Here is a 16,633-nt window from a genome sequence, read left to right as displayed (position 1 = left end):
GAGGATCTTGGTTAACAGTAGCATCAATATACATATATTAATTTTCTCTGACCTATTATATACATGATATAATATTGGAATTGCCACACCAATACTACTGCCAACAATAAACCCAGTAAGTAAAGAAAGTTTAAGATTTCTGTGCATTTTGTTCATGTAATATATCCCAATGAAGGTATGCATCAGAGTACTATGCTCATAGATTATTTTAATTAATGATATATTTTTATGCCACCAGTTTGATAAACACTAGGTTCATTTGTTTTTGCTTGTATTGAGTTTTAGCGCCCCCTTTATTGATTTAATTAAAAAAAAATTTGAGACTAGTAAAACAGTAAAATGGCTAAAAGTCAAAACTATGTAAAAAGGCATTCTCAAAAGTCTTGCTCCCTTCTCCTTCCCTGTTTTCTATTTTCACTCTCTGTAGGTTACCAATTTCATTAGTTTCTTGTTTATCCTTATGTGTCCTTTTATAAAAATAAGCATATTATGTGTTCATGCATTTCTGTTTGTATCTTTATTCATATTCTTATTTTATACAAACAAGAATATACTATATGTACATATTTTCTATGAGTGAAGTTGAACATCAGCTTATTGAGCTCTAGGAAAACAGTTGTTGGTATTTTTATTTGACTAATGTTGTTATTCATTAACTTGGGGAAATCAGTATCTTTATGAGGCTAAGTCATCCTTTCCAAAAGAATAGGGGATGTTTTTTCATTTGTTTACTTTGGTCTGTATCTTTCAGAAGTGTTTTAAAGTTTTCCTTATAGAGATTTTACACATTTACGTTTAATCCTAAGTATTTTTTATCTTTTTTGTTGTTTTTGTAAATACAGTTTTCTCTTCAAATAAGCAGTTTGAAACTTCTTTCCTTTTAATAGAGTTAAGCCTATTATATCTTGATATATAATTGATACATTGCATTTCTAATTGATATATTGCATTTATTGCTGTTATATATATATATATATACACACATTGTTTTATATATATATATATATATATATATATATATATATATACATTGATACATTGCATTTACTGCTGTTTTATGCTGTACTTACTTTTTTTCTTCTCTCTCTCTGTGGGCTGTTCCTTTACTCTTTTTGAAGATTATTTTCTTATTTAGGAAGGTTGATGATTTTGTTTTAATGGCTAACTTCATAGTAATACATTTATAATATCATTGGGGTCCCTTTAGGCAAAGGCTTAGACTGCTGATAATTACTTTGTCTGCATTAAATGAATATCCTTTGACATTCACTTATTACCTATTCAACTCCAATGAGCTGATTCTTCTGTTTTTTACTTGTTTTCTTCACATTAAAAAAATTGCATGATAATTTGTCAGAGAATATAATATTTAAAGTACTATTCTTCTGTCTTTGTCCATATCTTTGTTTTAGTAATATATCTAAAATTAAATATAGTCAGTGTTTATCCCACTGTTTAGTAAAGTTTTTTGCCAAAGTTTTCGCTGTCTTTTTTTAATGTGATGAATCTCATTCTTTTGTAGATAGCTCAGAATGGGCTATGAACAGTATAGTCCCAGAGTTCTTGCATGTTTATTTCTGTAATAGACTTTGTAGTAATAAGGATACTTGACTGGATATAAAATCCTTAGTTTACACTTTCATTCCTTGGGTTTCTCGAAAAAGATGCTACACTGTTACCTCACTTTGACTGTTGCCCTTTGGAAATCTGATGCCAACCTTACTTTCTGTCCTGTGTAAGAGGCTTAGTGTCTTTTGTCTGGAGGACCCAAAGATTTTTTTCCTTACTTCCTTTTGAAGTTTTACTAGGTTATATTTTGGAGTTTATTATTCTGAGTTTTTCCAAGTATATAGTAGGTTGTTGCCAGAATTAATGTATCTTGTACTTCCTCCTGCCCACCACAACATACAAATACATATTTGGTTTTGTTTTGGAAATACTCTATAAATTATAGTTTTAAATATTTGTTCCTTTATTTTGCTTTTATTCTTCAGAGTTTTCAGTTATACATATGTTATATCTTCTTTAAAGGTATATGTTAATAATGTTTTTCTCCAATCATTTTTTTCTTCTATAGTTTTATTCTCTTGGCTGACCTTCTCTTGTTCCTTATTTTCCTTTATATTTTTACTTGAATCCAACCTTCCTTTTTATTACTTTTTGTTTGGCCCTGCCAGTGTGTGGGATCTTAGTGCAACATGTGGGTGAGATCTTAGTTCCCCGACCAGGGATCAAACCCACGCCCCTTGCATTGAAAGCATGGAGTCTTAGCCACTGGACCACCAGGGAAGTCCCTTTATTACATATTTTAAAAGTGATTTGTCTTTTTCTCCATTTTCCCCCCCTGCCTGAGCATGCTCAGTTCTTGTTTCATATCTTGTGTTTTGACCATTTCTATTTTTGATTTTTGGTTCAAGATTTAAAAAAAATATGTAAAAGGCTGTTACAGATTCATTTTGGAATATTATTTTACAGTTTTCTGTTTGTGGATTTTTTTTTCCTTTGGTGAGAATTTTCGTTAACTGGAGTGTTTGGACTTGGAATGTCTGTGTTCTTACAGTAGCTTTTAAAATTAGTGTTGTCTGCTATTTCTGTTCATTTCATGGCTCAGCATTACAAGTTGCATGTAGATGGGGTGAGGGATTTGCTTAGTTTATAAGGTTTTCAGTTCACGAGATCGCATTTTTGTTGGTATGGTGAAGTATAATTTCTTTAATCTACAAGTTTTTTGTTTTGTTTGTTTTTTGTTTTTTTGGTCTGTGAGGGGGAAGGGGTAGGTATATTGTACAGTTTTTGAAATTCTTTTTTGTTCTTGCAGAATACTTAATTTCTACCCTTTGCTTCCTTCTTTTCCCTTCACCACCAATCCTCTAAGGGATACCCAATCCAAATTATTTCACTGTCTCCCAGAACTGTTGCCTTCCTGGGACTGCCATCTTTGATCCTGCATACTTTAAGTCCTCCTTTTCTATTCTTTAGTAACCAGTGATCTGATCTACCCTTGTCTCAGACGCCTTTTCTCAATATTTTCTATTCACTGATAGCAACAATTATTTGTATTTACTGAAACAAGGGTTCAGGCTAACATTTTAACACCTGTTGTGTGTACTTATTATCTGATTTGTTCTTAAGCCTTTGTAACATGTAGGTGTTACTATGCCTGTTTTACTTTGATGAAACTGAAGCTTAGAAAAGTTAATTAATTGTATTCAATAAACATTGAGTGCCTACTATATCTAAGGTTGTTTCCTATATGCTAAATGTGGAGTCATAAATAAAACTGATACTAATACAGAGATTTTTAAAAAGACAATGATCTTGATAATTATAAAATGTAGAATTGCTTGGTTAAAGAAACACATTAACCAGAATTTGCAAAATAGACAAAAAAATAGAAATCACCTGCATAATCTGCTATCCTTTCCTGAAAAAATATTATAATTCATATCTACTTCCTTGATAGTTACTTGGCATCTAATATTTATTGCCACAAGTTTATTTACTATTTCAATCATATGTCTAAGTGACATATGACAATTTCTTTTTTATGTACAAAACAAAATGTAGTTGTATTGCATATTGTAAAGCAGATCTTTTTTAGATACCACATGGCTGTGTTGTAGTAAATAGATTAAATAAAAGTGAACCTTTTTGGTTGGGTCTTAATGATATTGCATGATGGAAAGTATCTATATTGAGATTATGTTTATATCTGTATCCTTGTTTATAGAAAAAGGATCTTCATTCTAACTTTGCTCTGAAGTCGTATGTGATGGGCTACTGTGGGGCTGGACAGTTTCTACCAATAATATAATATATCCTAATATATTGATAATGTAATGAGTAGATATCATTCTACTCTTAAGGAAAAGAATAAAAGGAACAGAAAATGATAAACTTGGAGTGCACGTACAAATTTCTCTTTTGTAAAATAATTCATTTACACTTGGAAACTTGATCAAGTAATTTAGGTTGTTTGCCGTGATATTTTGCTTACTGTAATGCCTTTTTTAAAGAGGTATCCATGACCTGAATGTTAACTGAATCTTTTCCATATGGAAGTAATTGGAGATAGGACACATGGGACTAGAGACTGAGAACTTTTTGAGTACAGAGCTGTGCAGCCAAGTTTTACTTTCTGTGGCCTATTCCCAAATATTTATGCATAGAAAGGGTTCAAGTCATCTTATTAGTTATCCCATTGGAAAGTTTGGAATCTGCTGTATATTTTCTTAAATACATAAGCTTATTATTATGCCAAGGTTATGTACATTGGTGTATATTATTTCTTTTCTTTGTGCTAGATAAAATTTGTTAAAACAGGTTTTGGTGCTTGAGAAAATGTGTGTTTCCAGATTTTACTCATTTGTTAAGATTATTATTAAAGATAAAATAGAAGACAATTCAAAACTTTTGTAAAATGACCATTAAAGACAAATTAAATGGTAGGTTAAAAAGATCATTGTTACAGTTCTTTCAATTATGAATGAAAACTACATAATTGTTTAGTAATTATAAATGTCCACTGTGGTCATATTTAAAGGAAGACCAAACACTACTTTTAGTTAGTTCCTGATTTAAAAATTATTATTTTGACAAATTTTGCTAAAAGTATTAGAAATACACACACACACACACCCCCCCCCCCATATATGCTTGTTTCTATTCAGTTATTATGAACTTATATTTTCTGTCGTTATGAACTTAACTTTAAAGGAAAAATATACCTTATGAACTAGTATCATTTGATTTTACTTCTCACCTTTACTGTTAGTTTCTTGTTTTTAAAGAAATTTGTGAGGTCTTACTTTTATACCTGATTTAAATAGGAACTTAAAATATTTGACTGTTTAACCATAAAGTATTTGTCCATCAGGGAATATATTAATGTGTATTTTGTTTATATTGTCTTGTTCTCGATTTTCTAAGGTCTGCTTTTTCTGTATAATTCCCTAGCATTTGGTGGTGTGGTCTAGTATGGTCTAGCCTGTGTGAAGGGAGAGTCATGTACCGATAGGATAAATACTATTTGTTAGAGCATCAATTTTATTTGAAGAGTTGGAAAAAGGGAACATTAGGCAATTTAACTGTTAGGTAATTAGAAGGTTATTTATATAATAGAATGAATTCACAAATAATACAAAGTTGAATACAAAATGTGTGTTAATTTTTAATGTGAGTCAAGTATTCCAAACAATTTGGCTTTCATGTAGGCTGTTTCAGACTGTACTTTTCATTGTCACAGGTTAGATGGAGCTGAAGAGTAGGGGGGATAAGATCGTTATATGTTTTTTACTTTTACCTTTGGTGGTTTTTTGCTAAACTGAAATGTGAGAAGTATTGTCCCAAGGTATTTACCCCTAACTCTTCAGCTGCCTCTGGATACGTTCTTGGTGCCTAGGATACCTTCCTAGGAAATCAGTTTGCCAGCATCTGCTTATCAGGACGAGGCCTGTTTCTGGGTTGGTAGTATAATACCTAAAGGCTTTCTTGTCTTGAGGTATATCATCCGCAGAAGTTTGTCTTCCTTTCTGTAGATCTTTAGAATTTTAATCTTAGCCCTTAGATAGTGGTTTCAGTCTTTTTTGGTATTTTTATTGTCATTACTATGTTTAATTTTGTTAACTAGAATCTACATTTTCTTCTTTTCTGTCCATTTAGTTGGGCTTTACACTTTTCTTTGCAAAAATCTTGTGTCCTGAGGTAAATTTGCATCTGAGCATTTAATAATTAAACAAATTACCATTGTGAGTGGATTTATTTTATATGAATAGTGTGCCACAACTAAATTGTACTACAGTTGATTTTTCCTTTTTGTGGATCTTTTACAGTGTTGATAGTATTTTTGTTTGCCTGCTCCCCCATATGTATAGCTAAGTAATTACCAAAAAAGGTGTTTTTTGCCATATTTATTCTATAATTGCTACTGTGCAATTGAACTGCAAAAGGAAGACGTTCTCACAGTGGTTATATGTCACTGCAGTAAAGTGATCAATTGAGACTTGTATTGATTTAAGGAGTATGAAGGTGGTAGTGAAAGATATAAGACCCAGGCTTAATGAGAAGTATGTTGTAAAAATGGGCAATTGACAAGAACTATGAGGAATTTAGAAGTACTTTTAAGGTTTGTGGAAATGTTGAAGAAAAGTGATGAGAGCATAACTTTATAAAGGCGTAATTGTGTAGTGAAAAGGATTATAAAAATGCAGGTAAGTTGTACTGAAACTTATGTTTCGTAATGTTTTAATAACTGGGGCAAATAAGATATTTTAAAAGTATCATGAGTTTCCTTTTAAATTTGTTGGTAGTTTCTATGAGACTGTCATCAGAACATTGAGGGATTCCTTTCAAACTGTTTGAGGCATTGTGGAAGCATTCCTTTGCAGTTTTGTAGCAATCAGGCAAGAAGCTTGAGAGGATAAGTGCTGAGTGCTGTGTCTTCTTTGTTCAAGAAATAGAAATGCAGCATGAGATTTTTAAAGTAAAATTTTACATCTTTTACAAAAAATTAAGATAGTGTGAAGTTTTTTGAAGATATGTGAAGGATAAAATAGGATTTAGTTCTCTATAAGGTAGGGATAAACTGTCGATTTGGATTGTGTTGATTTGTGAAATATTGTAATTAGGGTAAATTGGGTGGGTGATGGGCAGTTTGAGAAGTGATTGCTAATGCTTTGTTGTTTTTTTTTTCCCGGTGAAGATACTTTATTTTTCATAAAAATATAATTGTACAATGCTCTTCAGAGAAAGAAAAATTCCTTCAGTGCCCCCAAATACCATGTGATTTAGTAGTAATTTTCCTCTCCTTTAAAACTAAAAATGTAATTGACAATACGCAACTGATTTCTTGTGAAACATCGCATTTACGTTTTTAAATTTTATTTGCCTTTATTTTAACTAAAGGTAAGTCTGGTTTTAACCTATAGTTTTTGGAATGAACCAAATCAGGCCTATCAATTCAAAGATGATAAAATAAAATGCTAAATGGTGATGCTGATAAATACTGTCAGTTAGCTGGTAAACAGTGATATGAATTTGCTGCAGCAAGATTCTGATTCAGCTATATTAGAAAGATTTTAGATAAAATAGAAAAAAAATTTAAGAACTTCAAGTATATCCTAAAATTTGATCTAGTCAAACTTATTCCACATTATACTCAGTTGCTCTAGTATACAACGGATCTATGCTAAATTAATGACAGAAAATTGATGACTGGTCTAAATTTTCCCCCTTACCTTTCCTTCTTTGGGAAAAGGAAAAAGGAAACATCACTCTGTCTACCCAGAGAGCAAGGAGAACAGCAGAACAGATGAAAGGGGACTGAGCTCACTGACTCTTACACCTGCTTCCGTTCTCTCTCAGCCTGTATGTTGTCCTTATAGGTGAGTGAGAGATGCTAGGATTTCAGCATGCTGCTCCTTAACTGGAATGGGGCAATTATTTAATTTATAATTCAGGATCTGATATCTATGTAACAACTTAAAACTCTTGACTAGCTGAGACCTTGCTTTTTAGATGTTTTTCACCAGTCTGGCTCTAACTTTTCCACCTCTAAAATTAAAATAGAAAACAGCAACAAAGAATAACAGAATCCTAAGAAAATATATCATTAGCATTATTCAAATATGCTAGTTTTTCATATACCAGTTTTTACATAGTTATCATTCATGAGCAATCTGTATTAGATTTATTGCTGACTGAACAGTGTGTAGTCACTGAATTCACTGTGCATCTTTTGTTTTAGGGGAAGACTGCTCTGCTTACATCCTTATCATCCTCTCTGGGATTTTTAGTATATTACTAGAAATCATGAAGTTAGATAATTTTCCTAACAAACCTTTGTCTAGTCCTGTAGGTTCTTTAGATTTGGGATGGATCTGTTGGCTCTCTGCTTCAAAATAGGTCCTAAATGATGATCCTGGTCCTTCTCATAGTGTTTGTCTGTCTTATTTTGGTGAGATGTGTGACCTCTGGGGAGGTCTCCTTACATTTAGTAAGTTGATCTTTCTCTTTTAGGTAGATAAGCCAAACTTCTCTTGAGGGAGAGTTTTTTCGCCTGTATGTTCTAAAGTGCCTCTCAAATGAACACTGTTGTTCATTTCAAAAGTTGCCCAAAGTGGGAACTGTAAGTCTTAAGTTGTTCTTAGTGAAAATACACAATTTAGAAAGATAAGTACCTGAATTAGAAGAAGCAGGTGTCTGGCTTGGGAGTGGGTTGACTGATGAAAAAAGTCTGTTTTGTGCAAGTGTTGCTTTTGTACCTTATGTCTTAGAACCACAACTGAATGGTTGGCTACTTTCAAGTAGTAACCTGATAAATCCTGGCTGCTTGGAGGTTTGGAGAGATCTCTACCAGGCCAGACTCGTAGGTAAGGCAACCCAAGACTGAGGAAAGTTATTGTAAGGTTTTGATGAGTCGTCTAAAGTTTGTCCAAAGGATACTCAGCCTCTGAGAATTGTTCAGGGAACTAACCTGTTGGGGCCCTATGCCATTCTGTTCCTCTGAACATTGTCTTAAGAGACTTATATGACAGACTCCCCCCACCCGCAGCTCAAGACAAATCTGTCTTAGTTTTCAAAGCTGATCAAACAATGGTATCATTTAATTTAGAGAGAAGTTAGGTTAAAAAAATAGTTATTGGGTAAATATAATGGAAAAATAAAAGGATATACAGAAGAAACTGTTTATATTTTTAATAAAGAAGGTATACCATTGTAAGTATCAACGTAAAAATTTTTAGATATGTAAGAATATTTGTTTGGAAGACTTTTCTTCAAACGGTTATTGGTTTTTAACAGTCTTAAATTTTTTCTGAGAAACAGGGCCAAGTAGTGTGCCTTAAGGTTTTTATGAATGCCTGTCTTGGCCATACGATTGCTTTTGAAATCAACTTCTGAGTTAGCTCTTAATACTTTTAATATGTGTGAAGTTATACATTTGTGAACCTAACTTGAGCCTATGTAGAGCAGGCACTGGCAAGACTTCATGCAAAACTTTCTCTGCTATTAATAGAAAATCATAAGGAATCCCTTCTTGGTAAAATTTATATTTACATTGAAACTATTCTTAAAACTTATTAATACAAAATAACCAGACATATTTACTTTACCTTTATGCAGTCTATAGAAATAAATTGAAATACATTGTTAGGAGATCCAGATTTTCGAATGAGTGAGTTACAGATCATTAGTACAATGACCTGGAGTTGTTTAACTGAGAAGTGATTTTTCATCTATATATATATATTTTTTAAATAAACTTTTAGGGACGTCCCTGGCGGTCCAGTGGTTAAGACTCTGTGCTTCCATTGCAGGGGGTGTGGATTCAATCCCTGGTCGGGGAACTAAGATCCCACGTGCTGCAAGGCGTGGCCAAAAAGTAAAAAAAAAAGAAACTTTTAAAATAATTGAAGTACAGTTTATATACAGAAAAGTACAGGTGAACTTTTCTATACTGATGAACTTTTACAAGGTGAACACACCTTTGTAACCATACCTAGATCAAGGTATCCACTCCTCTGAAGCCTCCCTCTGTCCTGTCCCAGTCAAATAACCCATTCACCCAAAGTTAACTACTGTTCTAACTTTGTGATCAGAGATTAGTTTGGTTTGTTTTTGAATTCAATAGAATAATATATAGGCTTCTTCTCCCCTTCCCGCCACCTGCTTCATACAGCATTGTGTTTGTGAGATGTATCTTAATTTTGTGTATGGCATTAGTTTTCTCATTTTCACTGAGGTGTAGGATACCATTGTATGAATATACTACAGTTTATTTCTCCCTCCTACTGCTGATGGACATTTGGGTCGTGAGTTTTGGGCTCATTAAATAATGCTACTATGATAAATCTTGTACATATCTTTCTGTGCACAAACATATACATTTCTATTGATTGTATACACAGGAGTTGTATTACTTAGTCATTGGGTATGTGTATTTTCACCTTTAGTAGATATTTCCAAATAGTTTTCCATACTGGTTATACCAATTTCCCTTTCTACCTTCAGTGCATGAGAATGCCATTTGCTGCACATGCTCACTTACATTTGGTATTCTCTGATTTTTCGATTAAAAACTAGTCATTTTGGTGTGTAGTAGATCTTATTGTGTTGTTTGTCTGTGTTTTCCTGAGGATTAGTGATGTTGAGTACCTTTTCCATATGTTTATTGGTTTTTGAAATTATTTTTTATGAAGTTTTTTTTTGGTCTTTAGCTTATCTTAAAAATTGGGTTGTCTTTTTCTTGGTGATTTAAAGTTTTGTTTTTGTTTTTTAATATTTCATACATGAGTCCTTTGGACATGTGCATTGAGAAGATCTTCTCCTACCCTGTAGCTTTTTCATTTTAAGAACACAACTTTTTAATGAAGTCCAATTTGCTGTGTTTATCTTTGTGTCTTGTTTAAGAAATCTTTGCCCACCTCAAAGTCATGACAGTATTCTCCTGTCATCTCACAGCTTTATTGTTTTAAACTTTATTGTTTAGGTCATACTTTCTTCTTCCCTCCTGTTTCATGGCCTGTGGATGGATGTGATTCATTTGACTGATTTTGATTTTAATGGTAGTAGTGATAGAAAATATACTGGTATGGCTTACTCATAAGAAAATGTTTTTATTTTATTTTTATATATGGCATTATAATTTCTGCATGATAACTTTTATTGCTAGTTAAAATAGATGATTTTTATTTTGTTGATTCTTTAAAAGGAATTTAAAAACTTTTTTTTTTGTCTGACTCTAAAAGAGGCAATCAGTTTTACTATATACTATGTCATGTTCTGTCTTATTTGTTTTGTTTTTGAGGAGTCATAGTGTGATGCCTTAAAGACATTGGGTTGTGCAGTCAATGGCAGCTAATATATTTAAGCAGATGAATGAATCTCTATAAGGTCTGGTTTTGTAATCTATAAAATGGAGAGTAAATAAGGTGATTAAAAAAAGTGTATGTAAGTTTTTTCAAATCTTTGGCAATGTGCCTGACAAACAATAAGAGCACTATAATATTTAGTGCTTTTTTCTTGAATTTTTGAACTTCGTTTTGAAGATTATTTTGACCTGAGACTTGACTGAAAGGGCATATACTATGTTTATTATAAAATTATTCACAGCTAACTTTTGTAAGTAGTAAAATTAATTTGTAAGTTTATGCATTTCTTTTTATTATGGGTAAAATCTTAATTTTTTTTTAGTATCAACATAAGGTGGATTTTAAAATACTTATGTTAATTTTTTAATAAAATAGAATAAATGTATATATTAATAAATAAATATTATAAAATGTCTTTTTATTTCATTGGCTCTACTTTAACTCTGTAGATGCTACAGTTACATTGTCTAGCTGCTACTTAAAAGGTGGTAACTAGATACTAGAATGTAGAGCATGGCATTGTATGTTGATGGTTAGGAATAATTTAACATATGGATGCTTTTCTAAGACATTGTTAGCATGCTGTTATCTGATTTGTTATAGAGCTCACTCTTTTTGTAGTCTAGTAACTGCCAATATCTGATAATTCATTAACTTTTCCATGTATTACATTTAAACTTTCAATTGTTTATAAGATTAGGAAAAATTTTGTTAATCATTTGCCAAAGTTCGGCACGTGCTTTGGGTTTTAAAGTAGTATGAAAAAACAAATTGCTGTCATGAAAATGGGATTCCTGCATAGACTTTACAGATTAGAGAGAACTCCGAAGTTGAAAAATTATTCCTGATATATTTATTTTTTTATTATTTAGGGAGTCTCAACGAGATTTTTAAAAGGCTATCAAATATTTGGTAAGTACATATTCTCCATGTTAAATACTTTGCATGTTACTTAAGTTTACATGTATATTACATTAATGGCATTTTTAATAATAGCCTGTGTAAATTATAATTTATATTTCTTCTAATTTTTACCCAGTATTGGAATTTCTTCTCTTTATATTCTGATCCTCTTCTGATTCTTTCTACACATTGCATCAAGAAAATTCTTCTAGCATGCAGGCTAAGTATTAAAAGAGTTCAAAGAAAGTAGTAGCCTTCATGGGCAGAAACGCTAATACTTTGTGAATGAAACAGGATTTTCCTCACTTGAGATTTTTGTAACAGTTTTTGATTAGCTGTTGATACTAGTACAGATAGCAAGATTCTTCAGCCATCCCTTACTTTACTCCTTACATTAGGTCCAGTTCATCACCATAAGCCAGGGTGAAGACTACGATCAGACCTTATGCTGTTTCCTGTCTGGGCCACTCCGGTTTCTTTGTAATAACGTTATAATATGAAAATTTGATAAGTGCCTGTAATTAAGAATTTCATAAACTTTTGATTTCACTAGCTAGTGCTTTTACTTTTTTAAATTTTTGAGTGAAAGTGGGAGAATTAATCTCAGAATGTGTTTTACTTCACTATATAGGATTTTAGAGTTTTGTGCTGTGGTGATTATATAGATGTAACAATGCTTTGGTTGGTTACTCATGATAGATTTAAAAATTATTGGATATACTTCAATGAGGGGAAAGTATCAAGTGGCATATGTAGATTTTGATTATTTTAATATAGTCAATAAAATTTTTTTAAGGATGAATACATTTACTTGATTAGCTAAAGGAAATTTCCTAGATACATGAAGAAATATTTAATAATAAGCATTAATTTCTTTTATTATACTTTTTATGTGTTTGAAACAATAAATATTCAACTGAACGATATTTCTAAAATTCTGTAATAATCATAGTTGATGTAAGTATTCAACAAATTATACTACTCTATTTACTGTATATTTATAATAAATGTAACATTTTTAGGAGCAAATGATGTTATAAAAATCTCTTAAACAAAATTTTACTACTTTAAAATGTGGTAACTGATTTCTGGAGATGTATTAAGTGGAAAAAGCAATTTACTGCCCTTTTTTTCCCCCCATTGATGCAAATATTTGAGTTAGTTTGAGTGAACCATATTCAGAGTTGTGTAATCATTACTGCTATCTAGTTTTAGACATCGACCCCCCCACCCCGCCCCAGCACCCTAGGCAACCAGTAATATACTTTTTCTGTGAATTGCCTATTCTGGACATTTCTTATAAATGGAATCATACAATATTTGTCATTTTGTGTCTGGCTTCTTTCACTTAGCATAATATTTTCAAGGTTCACCAATGTGGTAGCGTGTATCATTTATTTTTATGGCTAAAAAATATTCCATCGTATACCACATTTTGTTTATCCATTCATCAGTTGGTGGGTTGTATCTACGTTTAGGCTATTGGGAATGCTTCTGCAGTGATCATTCTTGCGTAAGTTTTTGTATGCACGTATGTTTTCATTTCCTTTGGGTGTATACTTATAAGGGGCAGAATTGCAGGTTAGTATAGTAACTGTGTATAACTCTGAGGAACTGTCAAAATGGATGCACTGTGTTACAAGCTCACCACAGTGTATGAGGGTTCCAATTTCTCCACACTCTTTCAGACATTGATTGTTACACTGTCAGTCTTTTTAGCCATCCAGATAGATGTGAAATGGTATTTCATTGTGGTTTTGATTTTCACTTCCGTATTGACTAATGATGAGCATTATTTCATGTGCTTATATATGTTCTTTGGAGAAATGTCTGTTCACATCCTTTGCCCATTTTTTAATTAGATTGTCTTTTTATTGTTAAACTATACACGTTCTTTATATATTCTGGAAACTAGCCCCTTATGAGATAATATGATTTGCAAATACTTTCTCCCATTCTGTGGATTGTCTTTTCACTTTCTTTCTGGTGTCCTTTGAAGCACAAAAGTTTTTAATTTTGATGAAGTCTAATTTATCTCTTTTTTTCTTTTGTTGCTTATGCTTTTGGTGTCATATTGCAAAATTATCTTTAAATAAATATTCATTGATAGTCTAGGTCTCTGACAAGGTTTTAATTATCACAGGACTGTAAAGCATTGACATTTCCTGTGTTTGACAGCCAAAGCCCAAAGGAAGCAATTATCCTTGTATTTGTGCTTCAATTCCTCAGCTAATTGTTTTAAGCAAAACATTATGTTTTGATCCCATGTGTTGCCATGAAAACGTTAGCTGTGTGTGATATGTTTATTGATATTGGTCTCATGAATTCATAGTTAGTTTTTTAGATTGGAGAAGAACTAAGTATTTAGTTTATCGTGGTGTTTATTGCATATTTGATTTCATACCTTAATAAACCATCGCTTTTTAGGCTAAGAGTATTATCAGGGTTCTTTTTAGCTTTCCCTGTGAGGAAAAAACAGATTTTGAGAATCTTATTGATTTTAATCTTGTGCAGGTTATTTGTAGCAGTGATATTTTGATGTTTTTGTAAACCTACATATGGAATACATATATTTTTCTTCTGCTTTATTAAGTATGTGCCTTTTTAATTTTTATGGGACCATTTTAGTTTCTTATTTTTTACATTGTGTGGTTTTTTAAATCAACTGGAGGCATATTTCAGGATGTATTGGCCTGTAATGTTGTCTAATTTAGTTGTTTAGAAAAATGGTGTGTAACAGTGGAGTGTCACTACTGTTAGTAGATTGGCTTTCTGTGTAAGGGCAAGAGGTTGTAATATAGTATAACAAATATATTTTTATTTGGGGAATTTACTTTTGTATCTTTCATATTATCTAATAGTATTCTGTGTTAACTTCAGGTTAACCAAAGTCTATTTTAATGAAATTTTATAGAGCTAAGATCACTGATATTCTTCTTGTTAGTTGATTTTAAATCATAGTGTCCGTTGGTGAACAGTCCTTAAGTGCCCATTGGATGAGTGATATTGTTCTTTACATTGATGTGTTTATAGTTTGTGTTATACTATCTGTGGACATATTGCAATGGAAAAGGAAATAAAAACTGACATCTCATTCATGGTGGTGTTAATTGTGATAAAAATAAGGAAAAGATTTAGCTGAGAGAGTTACCTCCTCCTATGGTTATATGTCAAATATGGTGATTAAGAGGATTTTGATGATCTATTTATGGCTGAATTAAGGTGAAATGGCTTTTGTGCACTATTCTTTCCCCCTTCCCTTCTCTTGTTCTAAATGCTTACTAACATAATCACTGAATATATATTAATTCTCTTTGAGTATTTATATTTGAAATGAGGTTTTAATATTAGTAGAGACCTCTTTTTCTTACAAGGGTAGGAAGGATTACCCTTTAGTTAAACCACTAATTTGTCACTAAAGTCAGTAAGGCCTGCCTTATTCTACAGGGGGCAGCTTCTCAGCACATGCACTAGAGTTTGCCATTCCGCTGATCCATAATACCTTGGAGATATTGGTCAGGGTTGTATGGATAGAACAATTAAACTATTCTTCATCAGAGGGGTCTTTCACTACTTTCTTTTTTTTTTTTATTAATTTATTTATTTTTGGCTGCATTGGGTCTTCATTGCTGCGCGTGGGCTTTCTCTAGTTGCGGCGAGCGGGGGCTACTCTTCATTGCAGCAGGTGGGTTTTTCATTGTGGTGGCTTCTCTTGTTGCGGAGCCCTGGCCCTAGGCACGCGGGCTTCAGTAGTTGTGGCACGTGGGCTCAGTAGTTGTGGCTCGCAGGCTCTAGAGTGTAGGCTCAGTAGTTGTGGCGCACGGGATTAGTTGCTCCATGGCATGTGGGATCTTCCTGGACCAGGGCTTGAACCTGTGTCCCCTGCATTGGCAGGCGGATTCTTAGCCACTGCGCCACCAGGGAAGTCCCTCTTTCACTACTTTCTAATCTTACTCAGGAAAGCTCAGCTAGACTTGAATTATTCTAAATGTCACACTGTTTTTTGCATAAATGTCTGAAAGCTATAGCACAAGTAGTATGACTTTTTGTTTCTCCCAATACATTTACTGTAGTAACCACATCATGCAGAGAAGTTTTCCTAAAAGCTATTTCCTTCAGAACTTACTTTTTTTTTTCTTGAATTTTTGAATTTTATTTTATTTACTTTTTTATACAGTAGGTTCTTATTAGTCATCAATTTTACACACATCAGTGTATACATGTCAATCCCAATTGCCCAATTCATCACACCACCATCCCCACCCCCCCACGGCTTTCCCCCCTTGGTGTCCGTACGTTTGCAGAACTTACTTTTTAAATGAAAAACTTAATCCAGATTAACTCATATTCAGTCTAGTAGCCATCTTAATTTTATTCTTATTAATATCTAAGATTTCCATTCTCCTGATCTTTCTTCAGAAATTTCGCAGTCTATTAATTCAGGGGTCCCCAATTCCAGGGCCAGTTAGGAACCGGACCGCACAGCAGGAGGTGAGCGGTGGGCAGGTGAGCGGTGGGCAAGTGGGCAAGCTTCATCTGCGGCTTCATCTGCGGCTCCCCATCGCTCGCGTTACCACCTGAATCACCCTCCCCACCCCCATGGAAAAATTGTTTTCCACAAAACCAGTCCCTGGTGCCAAAAAGGTTGGGGACTGCTGTATTAATCTAAAGAGTTACAGCTGTTCATTTCTTCTGTTTTATCCCCTGTTCGTGGACTGCTTTATTTTGCTAGAGTGATATCAGTTTACTGTCTTGAGAGGTTCCTAGTATAAATTCACATTCCCCCCCCCCAGCCCACGCCTCCAGTATAGCCTCAGTGCTTCTTGGTCATCTTTATCTCTTTCTGATCTTCTATTTCATTC

At 33.0% G+C, this 16,633-nt stretch overlaps 1 protein-coding gene across 4 annotated transcripts in view; it reads left to right on the top strand.

The window, feature by feature from the left end:
* FBXW7 (F-box and WD repeat domain containing 7) overlaps positions 1-16,633 on the top strand; it is a 204,503-nt gene that overhangs the window by 47,740 nt on the left and 140,130 nt on the right. For 3 of the 4 annotated variants that reach the window (XM_082389905.1, XM_082389904.1, XM_082389896.1), the window contains exon 2: positions 11,741-11,780. The exons of the other annotated variant lie outside the window; for it this stretch is intronic. The gene's annotated coding sequence lies outside the window, so the exon portion shown is untranslated. The remainder of the gene's footprint in view (positions 1-11,740; positions 11,781-16,633) is intronic. 4 annotated transcript variants of the gene reach the window in all.

Source organism: Balaenoptera borealis, assembly GCF_965194805.1.
Source record: "Balaenoptera borealis genome assembly, chromosome: 4".
Lineage (NCBI taxonomy): Eukaryota > Metazoa > Chordata > Mammalia > Artiodactyla > Balaenopteridae > Balaenoptera > Balaenoptera borealis.
This window is presented reverse-complemented; position numbering and strand designations above follow the sequence as displayed.